Source organism: Rosa rugosa, chromosome 7 (genome assembly GCF_958449725.1).
Source record: "Rosa rugosa chromosome 7, drRosRugo1.1, whole genome shotgun sequence".
In the NCBI taxonomy this organism is placed as follows: domain Eukaryota; kingdom Viridiplantae; phylum Streptophyta; class Magnoliopsida; order Rosales; family Rosaceae; genus Rosa; species Rosa rugosa.
Genome location: NC_084826.1, coordinates 15,923,297 through 15,943,459, shown reverse-complemented (window position 1 = coordinate 15,943,459; position 20,163 = coordinate 15,923,297). Strand labels below are relative to the sequence as shown.

Below are 20,163 nucleotides of genomic sequence, written 5' to 3'. Positions count from 1 at the left end.
TCATAACTTCATTGGATTAATAGCTCGAATAGTGACATAGAGTCCACTAGAGAGACACATAAACTTCTCTAAGATGCGCCTTTGTTCGCAATCATTAGAGGTATTGCAAAGGAACTCATTTCCGTTCTCTACATGAGTTTTCGCATGGAATCCGTTGGCTATAGGGTACGATTTGCCCTCAGAGCGTAGAGAGTTTCTGTGACAGTAATGAAAGTGCCATTTGGCAAGTGAAACTTGGGCTATTCCATGTCCTTGAATTAATACTGATGGCCCAGCCATCGTAGTCACAAAGTAATATGCTCAGAATCAAAATTGAGTCATAATGAAAAGTAGGCCTGGGATCGGTTTGGCTCGGCTCGGGAACATGCCTATACCGATACCGATACCGAGTTTATACTCGGCTCGGTTTGGTTCGGGACGCCGGAAACTCAGCTGCAATACCGATTAGGCCCGAATCCGATCGGTTCGGTACCAATCGATACCAATCGGTACCACCTGCTTTGAATAGCAAAATTTCCAGAAACCTGAAAAAATGCAGCATTGTAAATTTCCTAGTCACATTAACCAAATAAACCACAAAAGCAACAAACTTTCGATCCCCAAAACATAGTCCAAGCAAAACCCATCATTAAACAAACCCCAAAATACACAAAGCCACCAACTTTACATAACTCCACACCCAAATCCAATGAAAAAAAAACATAACCCATTTCAAAATCAGCCCCACAAATTCAAAAAAAAAATCTGAGAAAGTGAGAGACTTGCTCCCAGTTTTCCCATCGATTCGGAGTGGGAGGCTTGAAGAATCGAGTTGAAGAAATGAGTTGAAGAATCGATTCCTCGATGGAGGGCAGAGAGGAGTGAGAGCCTTCGAATCTTCGAGGAGGGCAGAGAGGAGTGAGAGAAGAGCCACAGCTTCCGATCTTCGATGGAGTAGAGGAGTGAGAGAAGAGCGAGAGCCTTCGAGTCTTCGATGGAGGAGACTTGGATCGAGTAGGTAGAGCTGTTGTTTCGGTCTCGGTTATTCGAGAGGCTGAGAGTCTTCGATGGAGGTAAGCAGAGAGGAGTGAGACTGTGAGAGTGAGAGGCTGACAGGTTGAGAGTCTTCGATGGAGGAGAGCAGAGAGGCGTGAGGCTGCGAGAGTGAGAGGCTGAGAGGCTGGGAGTCTTCGATGGAGGAGAGAGGCTCGATTTAGGGTTTGGGTGAGTTTGAGAACGGCAGAAGTAGAACGCGTTTAGCCTTTTAGGGCTGAAATCAACGACAAGTCGTGCGTCGCATAAGAAAATCGGGTCGGGTCGGTCAAAACGGTATGTATTTGACCCATACCGAGGCCGACCCGTTTAGCTACTATTCGGTTCGGGTCGGGTCGGTATTCTGTGGAATTGAAGTTGCAGACCGAGCCGATCGGTATCGGCCCGGATCGGTCGGATTCGGTCTCGGTTTTCCGGTATGCAATTCCCAGCCCTAATGAAAAGAACTCGAAATTTTATTCATAAGCCAACAGAGTTACATCATTGTTTCTTTAAAATCTAATCCAAAATGCTAGCTAATGCAAAACAATGGTAGTCGTCTAACTTCTTCCGGTAATTCCAAAATAAATGTAACCAGGTGAGTAGAGAGATGTCGGTGGAGCAAGGCTCGCTTAAGTACCACTAATCTCATAACCTTCGTAGACATCACACTTACTTTGGGTGAGCCTACTTTGAAGTGAGACTAAACCATTTGCATCTACTACAAAAATATATGGCAATTGCTCATTACATCTCTTGAAAAAATAAAGACTTAAACAGAATTGGCGATCTATTGATCCCAGCCAGATTTGTAGTCTTTAACCCTTCACTCTAGATCATCTTCTTGATATTCTTGTTCCACACAGTGAGCTTCTCTTGCTTCATAATATGCTTTGTAGGCGGTGACAATTTCTTCACAAGCTCTACAAATGTGTGCTCAATGACTGGATACTCCACATTGAGAACATACATCTCTTTGCTCAGACTCCATTGATTGAGGCGCTTTGAAAGCATCATTTAGATGGCTCTTAGTGTTGGTGGCGCCACCAGCATGGCCAGAGGCGTTGCCTCCCTCTCTTTCCACGTTTACCTCTTCGGTTCCGTGTTCGCCTATTTTGGCAGTCACATTCCCAAGTAGAGCGATTATATGGACCATAATGTCCAGAAATATCCCTAAGATTAGGGTTTCGCTCTTGGCGCCCTCTCTTAGAGGCACGACTGTAATTGGATTTCGGAATATGCTCTGTTTCCATGGATCTCGAATTATAGTTCTTCACAAGGATGTTGTCATGCTTTTCAGCTACATTCATAGCTCCAATGAGCTCATGAAGCAGTAACATCAATTCGATAGTTCTTAGCAACCATCAATGCAGACACGGGGAAGGTAGAGAGAGTCTTCTCAATCAACATCGCATCTGTGATCTCTTTACCACAGAATTCCATTAAGGATTTAATGCGAAGTGCTTCCGAGTTGTAGTCAAGAACTGACTTGAAATCACAGAAGCGGAGGCTATGCCATCTCACTTATAGGTTAGGAAGCAGGGAGTCACGGACGTTGCCAAATCTTTCTTCAAGTGAGACCCACAGCCTTCTGGGTCTTCTTCATTCATACACTCATACTGGAGCGAATCATCCATATGACGAGTCATTTGGATGATGGCTTTCGCCTTATTTGCCTCTAAGGATGCTCTATTTGCTTCCAAAGCTTGAGCTTGCTCAACAGTTAGCACGACCTGGCTAGGCTCGAGAATCATATCCAGGATTCCATCGGCCTTGAGATGCTGGCGGACATCACGAACCCACCTGTGATATCCAAAGCCAGTTGTTCCCAATGGAGCAAAGTCCAATCTGTTCAGGTTACTCATCCTGAAAGAGAACAAGAAATTAGGGTTAGTTTCGGAGGGTAAAAGGCTACCACGAAAACATATAAAATTTCTGAGCGTAGTTGCTCCCAAGAAATTATGAATTTCTGAGCGTAATCGTTTCCAAGAATTTAGGAATTTCAGAGCGTAATCGCTTCCAAGAAATTCAATTCCAAGAGGTATTAGATTAGATCGAAACAATGACGTAAGTGGTCGATCATAAATTCTCTACAAACTCTAAGTTTGGAGATCTCAACCAGCTTCAAGCTTGGAGTGAGCACGAACCCCCACAGTTCGGCTTTTGGTCTCCCCTATGAAGAAGAAAGGGGGGTAGAAGAAGGTAGTTTGCAAGTCCCCGAGAAAAAGAAGAGAAAAGAAATAAAAACGGGAACTTTTAGTAAAAAATACCTCGAAATAGGTTGCCGGAAAATTTGACCGGAAAAAGTCGCCGGAAAACTGGCCGGAAGTTGGTCGGAAAGTGGCCGGAAAAAATCACAGGCAGTGGTTGACCGTTGACCGACATTGACCAGGAGCTAACGTGGCAGTGGGTCCCGGGTGCTGGCGTGGCAGTGGGTCCCTGGTTCTGACGTGGCAGTGGGTCCCAAGTGCTTACATGGCTGCTGACATGGCATGGGTGATGTGGCAGAGGCTGTTGGTCAGTGGGCCGAGTTGACTGTGGGCTTCTGGAGTTGGGCTTAGGCTGCCTCCCTTTTTTTTTTTTTTTTCTTTTCTTTTTCCTTTTCTTCTCTTTTCTACCGGTTTTCTGCCGCAACGTTTGGCTGCCAGTTCAGTAATTTTTAAACCAGTTTTGGTATTTTTTTTCTTCCGGTTCCTGAATCTTCAGATTGAGAGGTGTCTGCTGACAAAATTTGATGGAAATTGGATGTCCGGAAGAAGGTGAACCGGTGGAATATTTGTTGCGGGTTGTATGGAGCTTCCGGTGGCCGGTTCGGTAGGTTTCCGGCCGGTTCTTGGGGTGGCGCCGCCGGTTCTGGACTCCTGGGATCGAGTGCTTCAAGGTGTGAGGTGGAGGCAGAAAAGGCTTCAAGGTTTTTAGCTTCTTGAATCAGGGTTTGGCTATTTGTTTTAGGGTTAGGGCTTCATGCTGATAACGTGTTTTAGGGAAACGAGAATTGAGAGAAAATTGTTGTGTGTTCTCATTGATAATAGGGGCCTCTTTATATAGAGGATTACAATGCATAGAATCTGAATTGTACAAGGAAATGTAATCATACAATGAATGAATATCTCTAAGATATTCTCCGAAATTCTCTCTAATTAAAACCCTATTACCACTAGGTCAAGTAACCTAGAGTTTGAGCCAGACACACAAATAGGGATTTACTTGAACAAATATAAAATAAGAGCAACCAAGATATTTACGGCTGGATGTGGTGCTCCTTGTACGAGGCTTTCAACTTTCAAAATTGAAGTCTTAGATATACTTCATCTCTTGCAGATTGAAAACCAAGCCAAGATGGGTTAGATTTGAATTTTTCTATCCAAGAAACAAAGAAGCCACAAGCTTTCAACGTGAAGGAATAGGTGTTAGACGTTGCTGCTATGATTACATATTTGAATTCAAATTTCAATTTGAATTTAGAGCTATCGTCATCTTTAGCTGATCTTTTGATCCATTTGTTGCCTATAAAAAAGCACATTCTCTACAACAAACGAGGGGAAGGAAAACTAGAAAAGTAGAAAGGCTAGGGAATAGAAAACACATCAAAAAATAGGTGAAGCCCTGCTACTACTGTCTTCTTCGAGGAGCCAACAAGCTTATAAGCAGATAACACAAAGGTTGAGGTCTCTCTGAGCTACCAGTGCTACTTTCTTTATCTTATATGCAGGGGGTCTCTTACATTCTATTTTACCATGGAGCTATGGATGTCCCTAAGCGGTTACAATCTTATTTACGGTATTTTGTGTATCAACGAGTATATAACCAATCTGGCAAAATTCTTTTGTAAGTCCCTGAGTGGTTGCAATCTCGTTTACGGTACTTTATGTATCAACGAGTGTGTAACTAATCTAGCAGAATTCTTTTTTTAAAACCTCATTTACGGTACTCTCGAGTATCAACCAGTATGTAGCTGCAACAAACACTACTACAAATTTCCCCATTCCACACTTATTTGAATTAGTCCCCTTTGTCCCAATACACACTGATAACAGTGGCTAATGCCATTAGCCACTATGCAGCCACTAATGAAGGATCAGTCCCCTCTATTACAGGTGCTATTGGGGCAATCCACACTGTTAAAACAACAGTGGCATACCTAAACCCAATGCAGCATATTACCTTTTTCTTTCCCACTGGTATTGTATTAGTGTGTTTTCTCAATGCCACCAATATCAGTGGCAAAATTTGGAGGATAAATTTAAAAAAAAAATTCAAACACCTACAACCACATATTTCTAAAATTTACTGTACACATTGTATACAATTTCAAATAAAATACATCAGAAAATATAAATCTCTTCATGTTCCTCTCCATGACTGCATCTGTTACCTTTAGCAACTTTTCTATGCTCTGTCAAACAAACATTGAAGGCTCAAATTTGAAAATCAACCCTGCCAAATAAACATTGACCCAATTAATTCCTTTTGATAGTGTAACGGAACATATTGATATGCAGTAATGCATTATCAAGCATTTTACATGAATATCATGTGATTAGTTCAATAAGATTAATCGTAGAACACTATAAAAGAGAACCCAAGACCTGCACATTACCTTCTTGAACAGTAATAAAAGGAACTGTTTTGCCCTTTGAATGAGATAGATAGGCATAGTAGCAGACCTAAAAAGTATAAACAAGAAACATCAACAAGAAAGCCATGTCCTATTAAACAATAGAGACAGAGCAAGAGAGATTACGTTAGTGGCATTGAATTTTAACTCTTTATTACCTAATAAAGCAATTCTCTAATTTACTTGGATTTAGTTTGACAGCAAACAACTTATACCTTTCAGTATGCTCTTTCATGACCAGATTTTGTATCCTGTAAAGATGCATATAAGCAATAAAAAAATGAAAAAGTATCACTAGTTTAGTAAATTCAAGGATATTACCGAAATTGTACGTAATATTACGTATCCAGTAATTGATAATAATAGAGACCCCAGATCCCCTAAACTTTTCACAATGTGTATATATGTTGCTCGTGTTTGGCTCCAATTTTGCTGCAGCTGGTCAACAGTCTCTTTTCTTGCTCGGGAGTGCCAGCACCGTTCGGGTGCGGTCGTCGGGGGTGTCCCTTGACCTGACTTCTATCAAGCGATTGTAGACGAGGAGAGCACCAACCTCGTCGTGGGATTCTTTGTGCCTCGTGGTGAGGACTTTGCTGAAGTTTCTTCTTGTTCACAAGTCGATACTCAATATTGCAGATTGAGCAGAGCGAAATCACCGGAAAGTATTGAGATCTTGCTAAAGCGTGACGAGCTTGGCTGGGTTGCTAGGGCGTTACCCTTGCTTGACTGGTTCTGTAACCATTGTGGTCGCGGCACTACCGTCGGCTCCAGAGGAGACTAGGACCGAAGCACGTTGACAGAGGGTTTGGTGGCACTGAAAGTCGGCTTCTGAGAAGACTAGGACTAGGAGTGTGATCACCGGTAAGAGAAAGAGAAGGAGAGGAGTTGCTCTTAGAGAGGTTGCTCTAGAGAGAACTTAGATCATCTTAGAGATGTTTTGATGTTGTGAATGTGTTGTCGGTGTTGGTGTTTGGTCGTGGTACTACAATCGGCTCTCGAGGATACTAGGACAGAAGTACGTTGACAGAGGGTTTAGTGGCACTGAAAGTCGGCTTCTGAGAAGACTAGGACTAGGAGTGTGATCACCGGTAAGAGAAAGAGAAGGAGAGGAGTTGCTCTTAGAGAGGTTGCTCTAGAGAGAACTTAGATCATCTTAGAGATGTTTTGATGTTGTGAATGTGTGTTTTAGAATGAGAGGAGAAGGTGTTTATATAGGGAAGAAAAAGAAGAGTGAAATGATGAGTGGAAGAAAAATAATGAAAGTGGAGTATGAAAGTGATTTGTAAAATATGGAAAAGATAGAGAAATTATGAAATGAAAGCAAAGCATGAAGGTGTAGAAACATGGAAGTGATGATGATCTATTAAAGAGATTATAGTAGAAAAATATATCCAAGGAAAAAAAGAAAAGCATCTAGCTTTCTTCATGTGGGTAGGAAACATGAACATGTGAATATTGAGCTGGTTTTAGGTCAGTTTCTGCCCCTTTATTCCTTCAATTATTTCTCCAACAAGACTTCCGAATGAGCCTTCGACTTCTTCATAAAAAATGTTCCACTATGAGTGTAGATCATCCTGAAAAATTTTCAGAGATTTATTCCATGCGGTTGGGCTGGAAATGCTGCTGGACCTCTTACAGGTCCAGTTTTCCAGTTTTGCTTCTGTAGAAAATTGGACTGATTGTTTGAAGGCCTTCCACTCAAAAATATCTCTGGCACTCTTCATAAGAAATGATCCTTGGGCTGTCTAGAATGGATCTGCAGAGTTTCAGCTCATTTAAAGTTCATTTGGTTAGTCTGCCGCCCCTCCTTCCTTGTTTAGCTCGGTTTCTCCTAGCCGAAGTAGGAAAATGTGCTAAAGTTGACTTTTCATGCTTCCATGCTTCCATAGTAGGCTTGCTTTAGCCTCTAAATATATATTTCAAACTTGTCGACAATATATAGCTTGAGCCACTGACATTGGCTCAATTTCTCCAAGACGTGCCTTGTCAGGCCAAAATGCTCATTTTGGGTCCAAACATTGCCCCCCAGACCTCGAAGTCAAAGGTCTTCGTCTTGACTGAAGAGGTCTTGAATCAACACTACTCTTATAATTTTGTTGCTCCAAAGCCACTTGTATTGGCTTGACTGTTTCCATATAGGCCTCTAAATAGGCCATAAAGCTTGAATGCCACTACTGAATTGCCTTTGTCATGAACTGACGCTTCCTTTGCCAACTTTATTGCCCCCCATGGATCTGGCGAAACTTGGGCAGGTTGTAGGAGATCAGAACTTTAGCGTGCCCCCCATGCGAAAGAGACTGCTTTTGATCGTTAATGAGGATCCTTCTCTTCCTTGGTGGTAGTTTCGCCATGTGTATAGCAACAAGTATCTGCCTTGTTCGCTGGCTCTCTGTTGATTTTCTCAAATGTAGGTGTTGGAGCCGCTTTGCTGGCTAGATCAAGGCCTACAGTACTTGGTGAAATAAGATGCAGAATAGCAAACTGTTTGCTGTCATTTAATCCTTCGCGAGTCTTATGCCGAAGAGGATGATTGGATCATGGTTATCGACATCATGACGTGTGACCAAGTGAAACCACCATAAGAGCTGCAACTTTAGCATCTAAAACCGCATTGGTTTTAATCATGTTTTATTTAAAAACTTCAGGCCACTATGCTGGCCCTACGGTGGTAGAAAAAGGTGGAATATCTTCACTGTCGCCTTAGATGCGATTCTCAAGATGGAATAATGACTCATTAATTATTAACTAGGGCCACTCACTGGCCCAGCTAATAAACTAATCTCTAAAAATATCTGAGCTATAAATCAAAGTGTAATGGAGAAGTATCTCCACTGTCGCCTTAGATGCGATTCTCAAGATAGAATAATGATTCATTAATTATTAACTGGGGCCACTCACTGGCCCAGCTAATAAACTAATCTCCAGAAAGATCTGAGCTATAAATCAAGGTGTAATGGAGAAGTATTCCTCACAACCCAGAAATGGCATCCAAGAAACCATTCGTTATCGATCAGGCAGATGAAATCACTGAGAAAGCCGCATTCACCTGGCGGACTAACATGAGTGTTCGATGTAGAAGTCAGACCGAAGAGAAGAGAAGTCGACTGATGGGCTTTGGTGGCGGCGATAGTCAAGCGAGTCTGGGTCCCACACCTCGCGATCGTTTGCCAGATGATGCTATGGCCTATTATGCGCTTCCCATCCGCCGTCCCATAGCGGCTCTTCGGCAGGTGCATGGTGATTTTAGCAGTTGGGGACCAAGGAGGAAAGTGGGCTTCTGGCCTACCGTCGCTCCCGAGGAAAAGGTTTGGTATCAGGAGGTCCGAGCGAGAGATTTGGCTCGATGGGATGCGGTGGGTATCACCTAAACCATCGATCTATGCTTCTGTCTTCCCCATAATACTAGCCCTGCACCGCTAGCCGCCGCTCTTTGCTTCTGGAACACCTCCAGCAATACATTCGACTTCCAGTTTGGGCAGATGAGCATAACTCTGCTGGATGTTCTTACCATCACGGGGTTGCCCATTGACTTTGACCCCTATGTGCATGGTCAGTTTGATGGCATTCAATTTTCTTTGAGAATGGATATGGCTGGTCGAGGGCATCACAGCAGATCCTTCCCATTCTGGCGCGACTATTACTGCACCCAGCGTGACCATACAGGAGGTATCACATTCCTGGAATTCTGGCTTTGCAAATTTATCTTTTGCACTTCTTCCAACAAACCTACTGGGCCCTGGAATTCTCTGGCCACTACTCTCTACAATGGTATTTGCGTTGGCCTTGGGCAACCTGTATTGGGTGCGTTATATCGCTCCCTTTATAGAGCCGTAATGCGCCCTTTCGATATCGAAATTAGTGGTCCCTTCTGGATCCTTGCCTTTTAGCTGCAGATTTATTTCCCTCTCTTCCGTCGCGGTGATATTCCAAAGGAACCTCCAGTTGATTCCCTTTTGGGGAACTGGCTTTGCCGCAACGTAAGGTATCGAGCTCCTCCCTACTCCGAGTGTTTTATTTACTTGTACTTGCTGGGAGAGATGCCGGACCCAAAAATAGTCCTTTCTAGGAGTTTCCCTCCTCCCCTTGACGATGGCTTTCTGCCCAGTGGACGGGATCATAGTGAAAGAGCCATCCTGGCCTTTCGTCGCGCCATCTCCTGCTTGGATATTCGTCTTGCCACCGACCGCGTAAGTTATGAGCTCTATGCCCCTAACCACTTCGCTCGCCAATTTGGGTTGGCCCAGTTGGTACCCTAGCCTCTGGTTGATTCTGCCAATTACTACACCTCTTGGAGGAGATTAGCCCCACCTGGGTCTGCCCCCTTTCAGAGTCAGTTTACTTTGATAGTGATTCCCCCTTGGGTCAGAGCGCTGTACCCTCTCAACGATGTCGATGATGATTATGCTGATTGGTGGAAAGAAGTGTCCGCGAACTGTTGGGACCTGCCACATGACGAACTCTTCGTCCTGATCTTTCGTGGCATGAGTAGTCCTGGTCAGGAGGACCGCAAGATTCTTGAGCGCTTCTCTAACCCTGCAGCACAACCCCCGTGACCTATTCTACCTTCTCGCTCATCGCGTCCAGGGATACAAATCCACGAGCCTAGGGCAACAGTAAGTTTTTGTCTTTCTTCACCATTCCTTTTCCTTGTGTTGATTTTCCCGCTCTTATTCCTGAGTGTGTTTTGCAGCAAACTACCCGGAGCAGGATAGCCTCTGTTCAGGCCGGGAAACAAAAGACAATAGCAGAGGAGACTTCTGAGGGAAAGTCTTCGCATGATGAAGATCCCGCTGAGGTAATTTAGTTAAGAATGATCCCAAACTTGTATATTTGGTGCTTCCCCCCTTTTTGAGTTATGACTCTTTTCTCGTACAGGCCACTGCTGTCTTTGCTTGCAAACGCGATCGAGCTCAATTCGTCGAAGAGAGTTTTGAAGATGACGAACCTCTGGGAATGCGATTGGTAAACTCCGACCCCGTCTTATCCTTTTTAAATTTTAGAATCTGGGCAGGATCTTCACTATGTATCTTTTGACAGGTCCGTCAAAGGACCACTAATCCCTCTCGCCTGAGCGAGGCTGGACCCTCAGCCACTGCAGAAGAACCAACTCTCTCGCTAGTTCAAGCATCAACTAACCCCGTGGCGCTTCTTCCGTCTCCCACATCTACAGAGCATCTGCAAGGTCCTACCATTCTAATAACGATCTCCGATGACGACTCCTCGGAGGATGAAAGCGTGGAAAGCCACTCTGAGGATTCTGCCGCTTATGAGGAAATGATGACGACAGAGATTCTCGCGGCACTAAAGGTCCAAGAGGTGAATGAAGTGAGGCCTCTTCCTCTTAGTGACCACGTACCAGTTATTGACCCGACAGCTCGAGAGGTAAGCCACTGTTTGGCCAATACTTTCCATTTCCCTTTGGATCCAACCCCGCTCTCTGACATTTCTGAACCTGACCAGGATTATATTTGTACCGAGGAGGTGGCTGCAAACGCTGAGGGTCCTATTGGCCGGACAGTCGCCCAAGAGATGGAAAATGATACTGACGGTGGTGGTGCCCCCCAAGTCTCGCGAATAAATGAGACAACCGTCGAAGCCGAGGGCCCTGTGCTTGAATCTGCTCCACTTGCCCATGGTGAGCCGCGAGTTGAGTTTCCAGATTCTCCCGCGGCTGAAGGGACAGACCAACCTATTGAAGATGAAGAAACTGAGGAAGCTGTCCACCCTTTTGCATTGGTGGTTCGTGATCCTGTGGCGCCTCCGCCGCCTCCTCCTCCTCCCACCAGATTCGAGAGATTGATGAGGGTGTTAGAGGTAACTCCTCCTTCTGCTGTGGATGAGGCTAAGATGGTGCTTCACAAACATCTGGGTCCTCAGGTATTGGAGACTGACATCCTCCCGCGAGTCTTGGAAGCCCTAAGGTATCTTTGCCAGGAGAAGGCATTGACCCTACAGCAATTTAGTGCCATTGACGATCTGCTGAATGAACTTGGTGAGGCCCGCCAACATCAACTGGCCGCGAACGCCCAGGCTCACGACACTCGAGAGGCTTTGAATAGCCTCTCTCGAGAAATGGACATCTCTCGCGGTATTTTAAATGAGCGAACCAACCGCCTGCGGGAACTACAAATCCAAAGGTCCGACTTCAAACTTCGGATCGAGGACCTCCATACCGGTTTAGCCTTTGTTGAAAATGCGATTACTACAGAAGAAGCCCAACTCGATGAACCTCTGGCTGCTTCTGAAGAAATGGGCCGCAACCTGGCCCATCTCAGAGAACGGGCCACTCAGGCCGAAGCAAGTGCTATTGCGGCGAAACTCTGCGTGGAGGAACTTTGCTTGAAATTGAGCTTTGCGGGCCAATCTCTGTAGGCCCCCTCGAAAACCGTTCGGTCTCCTCACATACTGTTAATCCCTTCTTTTCCGAGATTTAAGGCATTAATCACTCGTTGAAAAACAACAGTCGTGAAAAAATAATCTTGTGAAAAGAACAGTTACCTCCTCGAAAACCGTTCGGTTTCCTCACATGCTATTAATCCTCTAATAATAGCTAACTCCTCAAAAACCGCTCCTCACATGCTGCTAATCCCTTTTTTCCCGAGATTTGGAATCACTAATCTCGATTTATTGACATCGGTTTTGAAATAGAGCTTCATCCAAGGGTGGGGATTTGCCTGAAGTCCCTATAAATAGTTGTATTTCAGGAAGGGAATACTCACAACAACTTTTCTGAAATATTCGAGAAATGGCCTTTCAATCCTTGCTTCTTTTTCTCCTTCTTCACAAATCTTCCCCTCATGAAATGACCTTTAGCCTCTAAATTTTAGGCTTTATGGCGTAATCTTAAGCCTGGGTTAGGCCTCATGGCGTAATCTTAGGCAACCCCTTGTTTCGTCCTTCTGGAGTTCTGCAACAAAAATGCCAGGCTTCAGATTGGTTTAGAAACGCGAGGGGGCTCCGAGTGTGGGATCCACGATCATGCGAGATCATCTTTGTCATAATCCTACACACGGAGCGAAACGGAGAAAGGGAAGAAGGCCACTCTCTGGTTCATCTTTCCTCCTCTGTTTCCTTCCTTCTGGACCCGGCCCGTGTTGTGCCCTCCAGATGGAAGGGGCTTTGGTTCTCACCTCCTTCTCCCCTTTTCTCTTCTTGATAGAATCTTGGAGGGATGAGAAGGGATGGACTCTTTGAAAGAATGGGTTCAAGCTACAGAATGGCTGGTCCTATACTTCACGTCCAACTAATGGTGGCACTACAACAATTATAGTCATTTCCAAGGGTGCGATTTGGTCGGAAAAGCCACTTTCCCCGTCGGAAAAAGCTATTTCCGACCGCTAGGTGCCCTCGGTGGTCCTCGGAAAAAATATCATCGGAAATAGTCTTTTTCCGACCAACCCTTAGAAAAAGATATATTTCCGACAGCCAGATGTGGTCGTAAATAATTTTTCGGTGGTCGGAAATTGTTACTCCTGATCGACGACAAATAGTATTTCCGACAAAAGATGTTTGTTGGAAATAATTCGTTGCTTGTAGGAAAAAATTGGTTGCTAGCCAATCCATTTTTTTCCAAGGACTTATTTCCGACGAATAGTAGTGGTCGGAAAAAACTATTTCCGATAAGAATATTTAATTCCGACGACTATTTGGCATCGAAAATGAATAAGTTTCGAGGGTCATATTTTCCTCGGAAATTGATATTTTCTGTCGGAAAAATATAATCTAATATTTCCGAGAATGATATTGTGGTTGGAAAAAGTGGTCGGAAATGTTTTTCCACGAGATTTATTTGTTGAAATTTGTCAGGAATTTTTTTTCCTCCCACTCAATTTAATTGTCAATTAACCTGATTGGAAGAGGTAGATGAATCAAGATAATTTTTTTATTAAACATACAAGGAGACAATTAAATCTTCATAAAAAAATTGCATTAGAAGAACATAGTTAATCATTCATACATGTTCAGATAAAGATAAATATTCAATATTTGGTCTTTCTAATATAATCATTCTTAAGCAAGGAAGCTAACAATATATCTAATAAAAGTCCTCATTAGAGTTTGCATCATATTCATCAGCAACATCTTCATCAGTACCATCTTCATCATGGTGTGTACTTGAATCTATTGCAATATTGTCCTATTGTAAAAGAAAAACAAAGAAGTTAGAATGAAAAATAAGAGCTAAAACATGCAGTAAATAGCATAAAATAGCAACATATAAAAATATTTGAAAGATAGAAATAGTACCACAGAATGTGAGAATTAAACCACATACTTTGCAGGGACATATTATCATGTCATCCTCTACCCACTTATCATGGCTATATGCATAATCAAGAAACTCTGTAACTCCTTGATCATACTTTGGGTCTGATCTACTTAACTGCATTCAAGATTTATCAATCGGCATCTCCTCTCAATTTATAACTAAATGTATAAATATTATTTAGAAGTGATTCCAGCTCAATATGATTTATCAAGTTGTCTACTTAAATTGTCTAGAAGGAACTATTTCAAGTTCATTAATGGATTGATACAGTTTTAAGTAAACATGTACCTAGGTTAAAAATACGAAAATTTACTAACACTTAAGTTCAGAAATTCATAACTAAATGTAGAATTATTATTTTTGAGTGATTCCAGTTCTGTATTAATCATCAAGTTGTCTATTTAAATTGTCTAGAAGGAACTATTTCCAAATTCTTAATGTATTGGTACAGTTGTAAGAGAATGTCTACCTAGGTCAACAAATCAGAAAACTGCTGTAAAGTATGAACATACCTAATTTAAATTAAAGAAGACACTCTCATATCAATGTACCAGGAAAAAAAAAAAAGTAAACTAGAAACAAAACGGAGAGAGTTGTATATGTACCTAATTTTGCTTTTGCTTGCTGCACCGCACTGAAAGAACAAATCAACAACGAATCCGACTTCACTTCACTCTGTACATATCCAAAAAAAAAAAATGTGTAAGAAATAGTCTGAGAAAACATACAAGCTAGCATTACAAAAACCTGGTGCTTCGGAGGAAATAGGAAATTCAAAACATTACAAAAGTCCGAATAAGCTCATATGTGTGTAGTGTGTACGTTTGTATTTAGATATACCTTGACCACTGAATCAATCCAATTCATTATTCTACACCAGCACATGTATATGAGAAAATCAAGCTTTTTGAAATCTCTAGAATACTTATTCATATATCATTGGATGGCAGATTAACAATAAGCATCACAATTACATAATTGCAATCAATCTGAAGCCTTAGGAGATCCTCTACACTATGAACCATTGGACCATCCAATCTGATTGACCTAACTCCGTTGACCATGAGCATATTGCTGCGACATTGTTGATGACTATTGACCCAAAGTAAAAATTAAATAAATAAAGAGGGAACCAGTTCAAACTAAAATAGAAAATTACACAACCTTCTAACTCTTGTTTGATAATAGGTCCGGAACAATCAATTGTTGTTCCTATACTACAATTCAATTAGCTGTAAACCACATATATCGATTAAAATAAAATCGAGAGCTCCACATAAATTGAAAGTCGAATGCAAGTAGTCAAGTACAACCTCACCCTACCTGATCGAACCGGAACGAGATGCGTTGCTGCCCTCAAGAACAATTTAGACATATCAGTTGGTTTCTATGGTTCACTATGAAAACTAATAATGAGAAAGTAGAGATTGACAAACCTTTAATCGTCACCCAATCAATCAAGAAGCTTCTCAACTTTTCAATTCTTCATTGCCGTAGTGAGAGAGGAGGAAGAAAGATGTGCTTTTAGGGTTTGAGAAACAAGTGCGTAGCAAAGGAAGTTTTATTCTTTTTAATGACTAAATAAAACATAAGGAGAAATAAGGATTTTTTCCCTTCTTTTGTGAGATAATTAAGACTCCTTATTAGGTATGTATAAATGCATAGGCGGGAGGAGGGAATTTTTTTCCTCCCTAGGCGGGAAGTTCTTTTATTTTTTGTTTTTTTTTTTTAATCAATTTTCATGGAACTTATATATAAATGCATATGTGTTGGATACTCAGATATAAGTTTCCTAAGCAAGCCTTTCCTGTATAAACTTTTGTTTGAGTGGAAATTCAAATTTAAAGTGGTTAGTTCTGTTTACTAAAATCATAGTCGTCATTGTTTTCTTACAAAAAAAAAAATAATAATAATAATCTTTTCCACATATTACTTTGGCCTAGAAACTAGATAATCTTGACTTGAGTTTTATTGAATTAATCATAGGGTTCATTTTTGTGACGTTTCTGTCAGACTATGTAGATCAACATCTTTATTCTAATATAAGATCGACCAATGAAAAATATTTCATAACACTCTTGATAAATAAATATGTACTTGCTAGCCTTTTCAAAAAAAAAAAAATGTACTCGCTAGTATTCTATTTTTTCTCGTCTAGCTATTCTATATAATTGTATATGATCAATCAATGTCTACTGTATACAATTTTTTCTCGTCTAGCTATTCTATATAATTGTATATGATCAATCAATGTCTACTGTATACAAATGCATATATGTGTGGAGGGACAGTCGTACTATATATGTAGTATGTATGTGATCAATAATGAATGGTACTATGTAACAGTATAGTGTGTGTGTGGACAAGCACAAATGATCGATCGACAATGAATTGTGTGTGTAGGAGTCTTTCACTAACGGATATTTTTTTTGGCCATTTTAAGAGATCTCTTGTGAGACCCAATTTTCGATTACATATATCGACATCTCCACTATTCAATTTTAGGTCTTCATGAGTAGATCACTTATACAAGTTTCTAGCACAATTGATGATTGTTAATGTAGTCATAATCATGATTTACTATTAAGGTTTAGGTTTTTAGGGCGGAATCTCCCAGCTAGCATGATCGATCTCTTATCTGCATATATAGAGCGGAATCTCCTAGTTAGCATCCCAATTAGCGTGGAATCTCCCAATTAGCATAATCGTGATTTAGCATGATCGATCTCTTATCTACTTCCGCAACTAATAATATATTGGGTTAGGGCGGAACCTCCCAATTAGCATGATCGATCGATCAAGTCTTATATAAATCCAAAACACATATGTATTATGTATATATAACTATGAGACTTATAATATATATATATATATATATATATATATATATATATATATATATATATATATTATGAGATTTATTCGATCTTACCTTATAACCAATATATAATAAAATTATTTTTTCTTTAACATATAATGCATCAATTCTAATAAACTAATAATATGTCATCAAGTAACTTGTGGAAAAATGGTAAAATTAATTTTGAAAAGTTAGAGATCCTATGCTCAATTCTCCTCTTTTGACATAATATTTTTATAAAAATAATACAATTTAGAGAAATATTTTCAAGGGTCACTAGCCGTCGGAAATACTTTGTTCATTACCGAGGGTACTTTGTTGCCCTCGAAATTAAGAAATCATTTCCGACAAAGTCAACTGCCTCTCGGAAATAGGTTTACCATTACCGACGACACAAAATGTTGTCGAAAATAATACTGGCGCCAAAAGGTCCCACCAATTTTTTTGTTTTTCCGACGAAATTGGAACTCTTTTCCTACCGCATATTGTCCCTCGGAAATAAATATATTTTGACAGAACATTTCCGACGACCATTTTTTGTGGTCGAAAAAGGAGTTTTTTTGCGAGGGCAATTCTGTGTTGTCGGAAATTTTCGTCGGAAATGAGGACTTTTGTTGTAGTGTGGTTACCAAGGCTAGAGGGGGTGCAGAGACTCAAGCTGATATTCGGTTCCTTCACTCTCTGCCCCTCCAGGAGATAATGGCGCGGCTCAACCCGGCGTTGGATTCCATAGCTGCTTCCAATTGAGGGGGCTTGGAGGCTCCATTTTCTTTCACTGGAGTCTCCCCTTCTCATGAATAATGGTGTTGGCCAAGCCTATGTTGTATTCCTCTACCGCTTCCATGTAAAGGGGGTGCGGGGGCTCCGTTACTCCTCTTTTTCCTTCCCTGAAGTCTTCCCCTCCTTGAGATAATGGCGCGGCTCAACCCGACGTTGGATTCCATAGCTGCTTCCACTTGAGAAAAGATTCAGAAGATAATCCGAAGATTCCTGTTTTGTATTCTAGCCACTTTTGGCTTTGTAATGAATATACTGCTTTTGGCCGCAAAGCCATTTTATGAATACAATAATATTTTCTTATCCTGATATCCAAATATTCGTGAGAAGCCAATAATTGTGTCTCGCAAGGCCCCAAATATAGGCTCCTATAGTTGTATATTGAAAATAATATGAACTTTTAAAATATGCTCCGCGTCAAAAAGAGACTCGCGGCGAGGGTTTTGAGAAAATATGTATCTTTTGGATCCACTTGCTGGCTCCCAACTCAAAACTCTTAGCGCCAATAACTCCTTCTTTTCCGAGATTTAAGGCATTAATCACTCGTTGAAAAACAACAGTCGTGAAAAATAATCTAGTGAAAAGAACAGTTACCTCCTCGAAAACCGTTCCGTTTCCCCACATGCTATTAATCCTTTAATAATAGCTAACTCCTCAAAAACCGCTCCTCACATGCTGCTAGTCCCTTTTTTTCCCGAGATTTGGAATCACTAATCTCGATTTACTGACATCGATTTGACTCCTCTTTGACCGTCCAGCAGGTGGAAATGCTTTTCCGAGACTGTCCGTCCAAGGGTGGAGATTTGCATGCCCTGTTCCTATAAATAGGTGCATTATGGGGATGGGAACGTTCACGCCAAAAAAAAAAAACCTTCCTCTGAGTTTCAGATCCTCAACAATACCCTTCCTTTTTTACGAACATCTCTCTGTCAATTTCAGTCCTTCTCTCACAGATCTTCAGTCCTTCCCAATAATTCTAACAGCAATCTTTCTTAATTACTTGTCATCACCATTCTTCAATTCTCGCATTCTCTCAACCCTTCACCAATGGAACCACAAACCCAGCAACCAACCGAGGATGGAGGAAGCAACAAAGCAGCCGGGAGTAGTGCTAACATGCTTTGTAGGCGGAACAGGTGGAATCCCACTACAGATCAGATAAGAATCCTCAAGGAGCTTTTCTACAATAAGGGAGTTAGGTCCCCAACTATAGAGCAGATTCAGAGGATCTGTCTCCAGCTGAAATGGTACGGCAAGATTGAGTTCAAGAACGCCTATTTTTGGTTCGTGAACCAAAGGGCTCGGGAGAAGCGGAAGAAGAGGTCCACTTCGGATGTTCATGTGCCCATGCAAAGATCAGGGCTTGTTGGTGATGACAATGGTACCAATTGGAAACCTGAGGATCAATATATTAACTTCGAATCTTCTGCATCTGCTTCTACTTCTTCAGCTGGTGTGATTGCTTTTAACGGGCAGATGGGGAACTATGGTGGTTATGGATCTATGAACATGGAGATTGAAACCCTTCCTCTGTTCCCCATGCATGGTGAGGACATCTTTGGCAACATGAAGATTACTTCCGATGGAGGTGGCGGTCACGGTGGTGGCTCTCACATTTCCCTTGAGCTCAGCCTTTCCTGCGAGGGCAAAGCTGGAAAAAGTTTCTGGAGCCGCTGACTCAGCTTAGTAGCTTTGCGAGTGTATGAACACTTAGAATTGCCCCCTAAGAATTGTATTTATGACTTTTTTATTATTTTTTATTTTTTATTATTATTATTTTTTATTTTAGCCATAAATTTGGAGATTGAAACCCTTCACAGACAGTTGAAAGGGCATCCTAAGACTCAAAACAAAACAAAAACAAGAACAACACATAAAGTGACGCAACATACAAGAAAAAACGTTTTGGACTTAGGGATATTTCTCTTCTCCTTTCGGTAACTCCTTTGGAACATGACCAGGTGAAGAGAGGAACGATTTTGGCGGAGCTCAGCTCACTTGATTGACAGGGGACGAGACCCTTTGTCAGCTCTTCTCGTATCCAAACTAGACCTTAGACATCACATCCCATTGGATGCGCCCGATGAAGAAGATATTTACCCAAAATTCATTTTGACTCTAATAATAAACAAACAACCAACGAAATAAAGAACAAAGATAAACAAAAACTGAAATATGGATAAAAAACCTAAAACAAAGTTAACGAAATTTGCCTATTTTTTTTATTTTTTATTATTATTATTTTTTTTAACTTTAGGCTAAATGGGCTTAGTATTGTATAGTGTTGCCCCCCTCGTGTTGCTAGGCATAGCGAAGAAACGATTATGGGCCTCAAAAACAGGCCTTCATGAATGGGCTTCGCGAGTGTAGGAACACTAGAATTTCCCACGAAGGCTTATGCGAAGAGACTGGCTAATAAATTAATCCCTCAGTGTTTTGACTCCTCAGTAATTATGGATTGCACTAATTTTTTTTATTATTATTTTTTTTATAAGTAGTTGAATTCAATAAGACAATGTGAATCAAGGTTTAGACATGCGGCCCAAGTATAGTCGCCTAGACACAAATTTTCTTTCAAATCCTTTGGGCAACCTTACTGAAATGGCCAGGTGGGGGAGGGCGAACAAG

At 41.4% G+C, this 20,163-nt stretch overlaps 1 long non-coding RNA gene across 1 annotated transcript; it reads right to left on the bottom strand.

Annotated features, from left to right (window-relative positions):
- Window positions 1-13,527: 13,527 nt before the first annotated feature.
- LOC133719884 (uncharacterized) lies at window positions 13,528-15,798 on the bottom strand. Its single transcript, XR_009851528.1, has 3 exons — window positions 15,335-15,798; window positions 14,504-14,573; window positions 13,528-13,766 (listed from the first exon to the last, which is right to left on the bottom strand). It is a non-coding gene; the product is annotated as an uncharacterized LOC133719884 (long non-coding RNA).
- Between the last annotated feature and the right edge of the window lie 4,365 nt (window positions 15,799-20,163).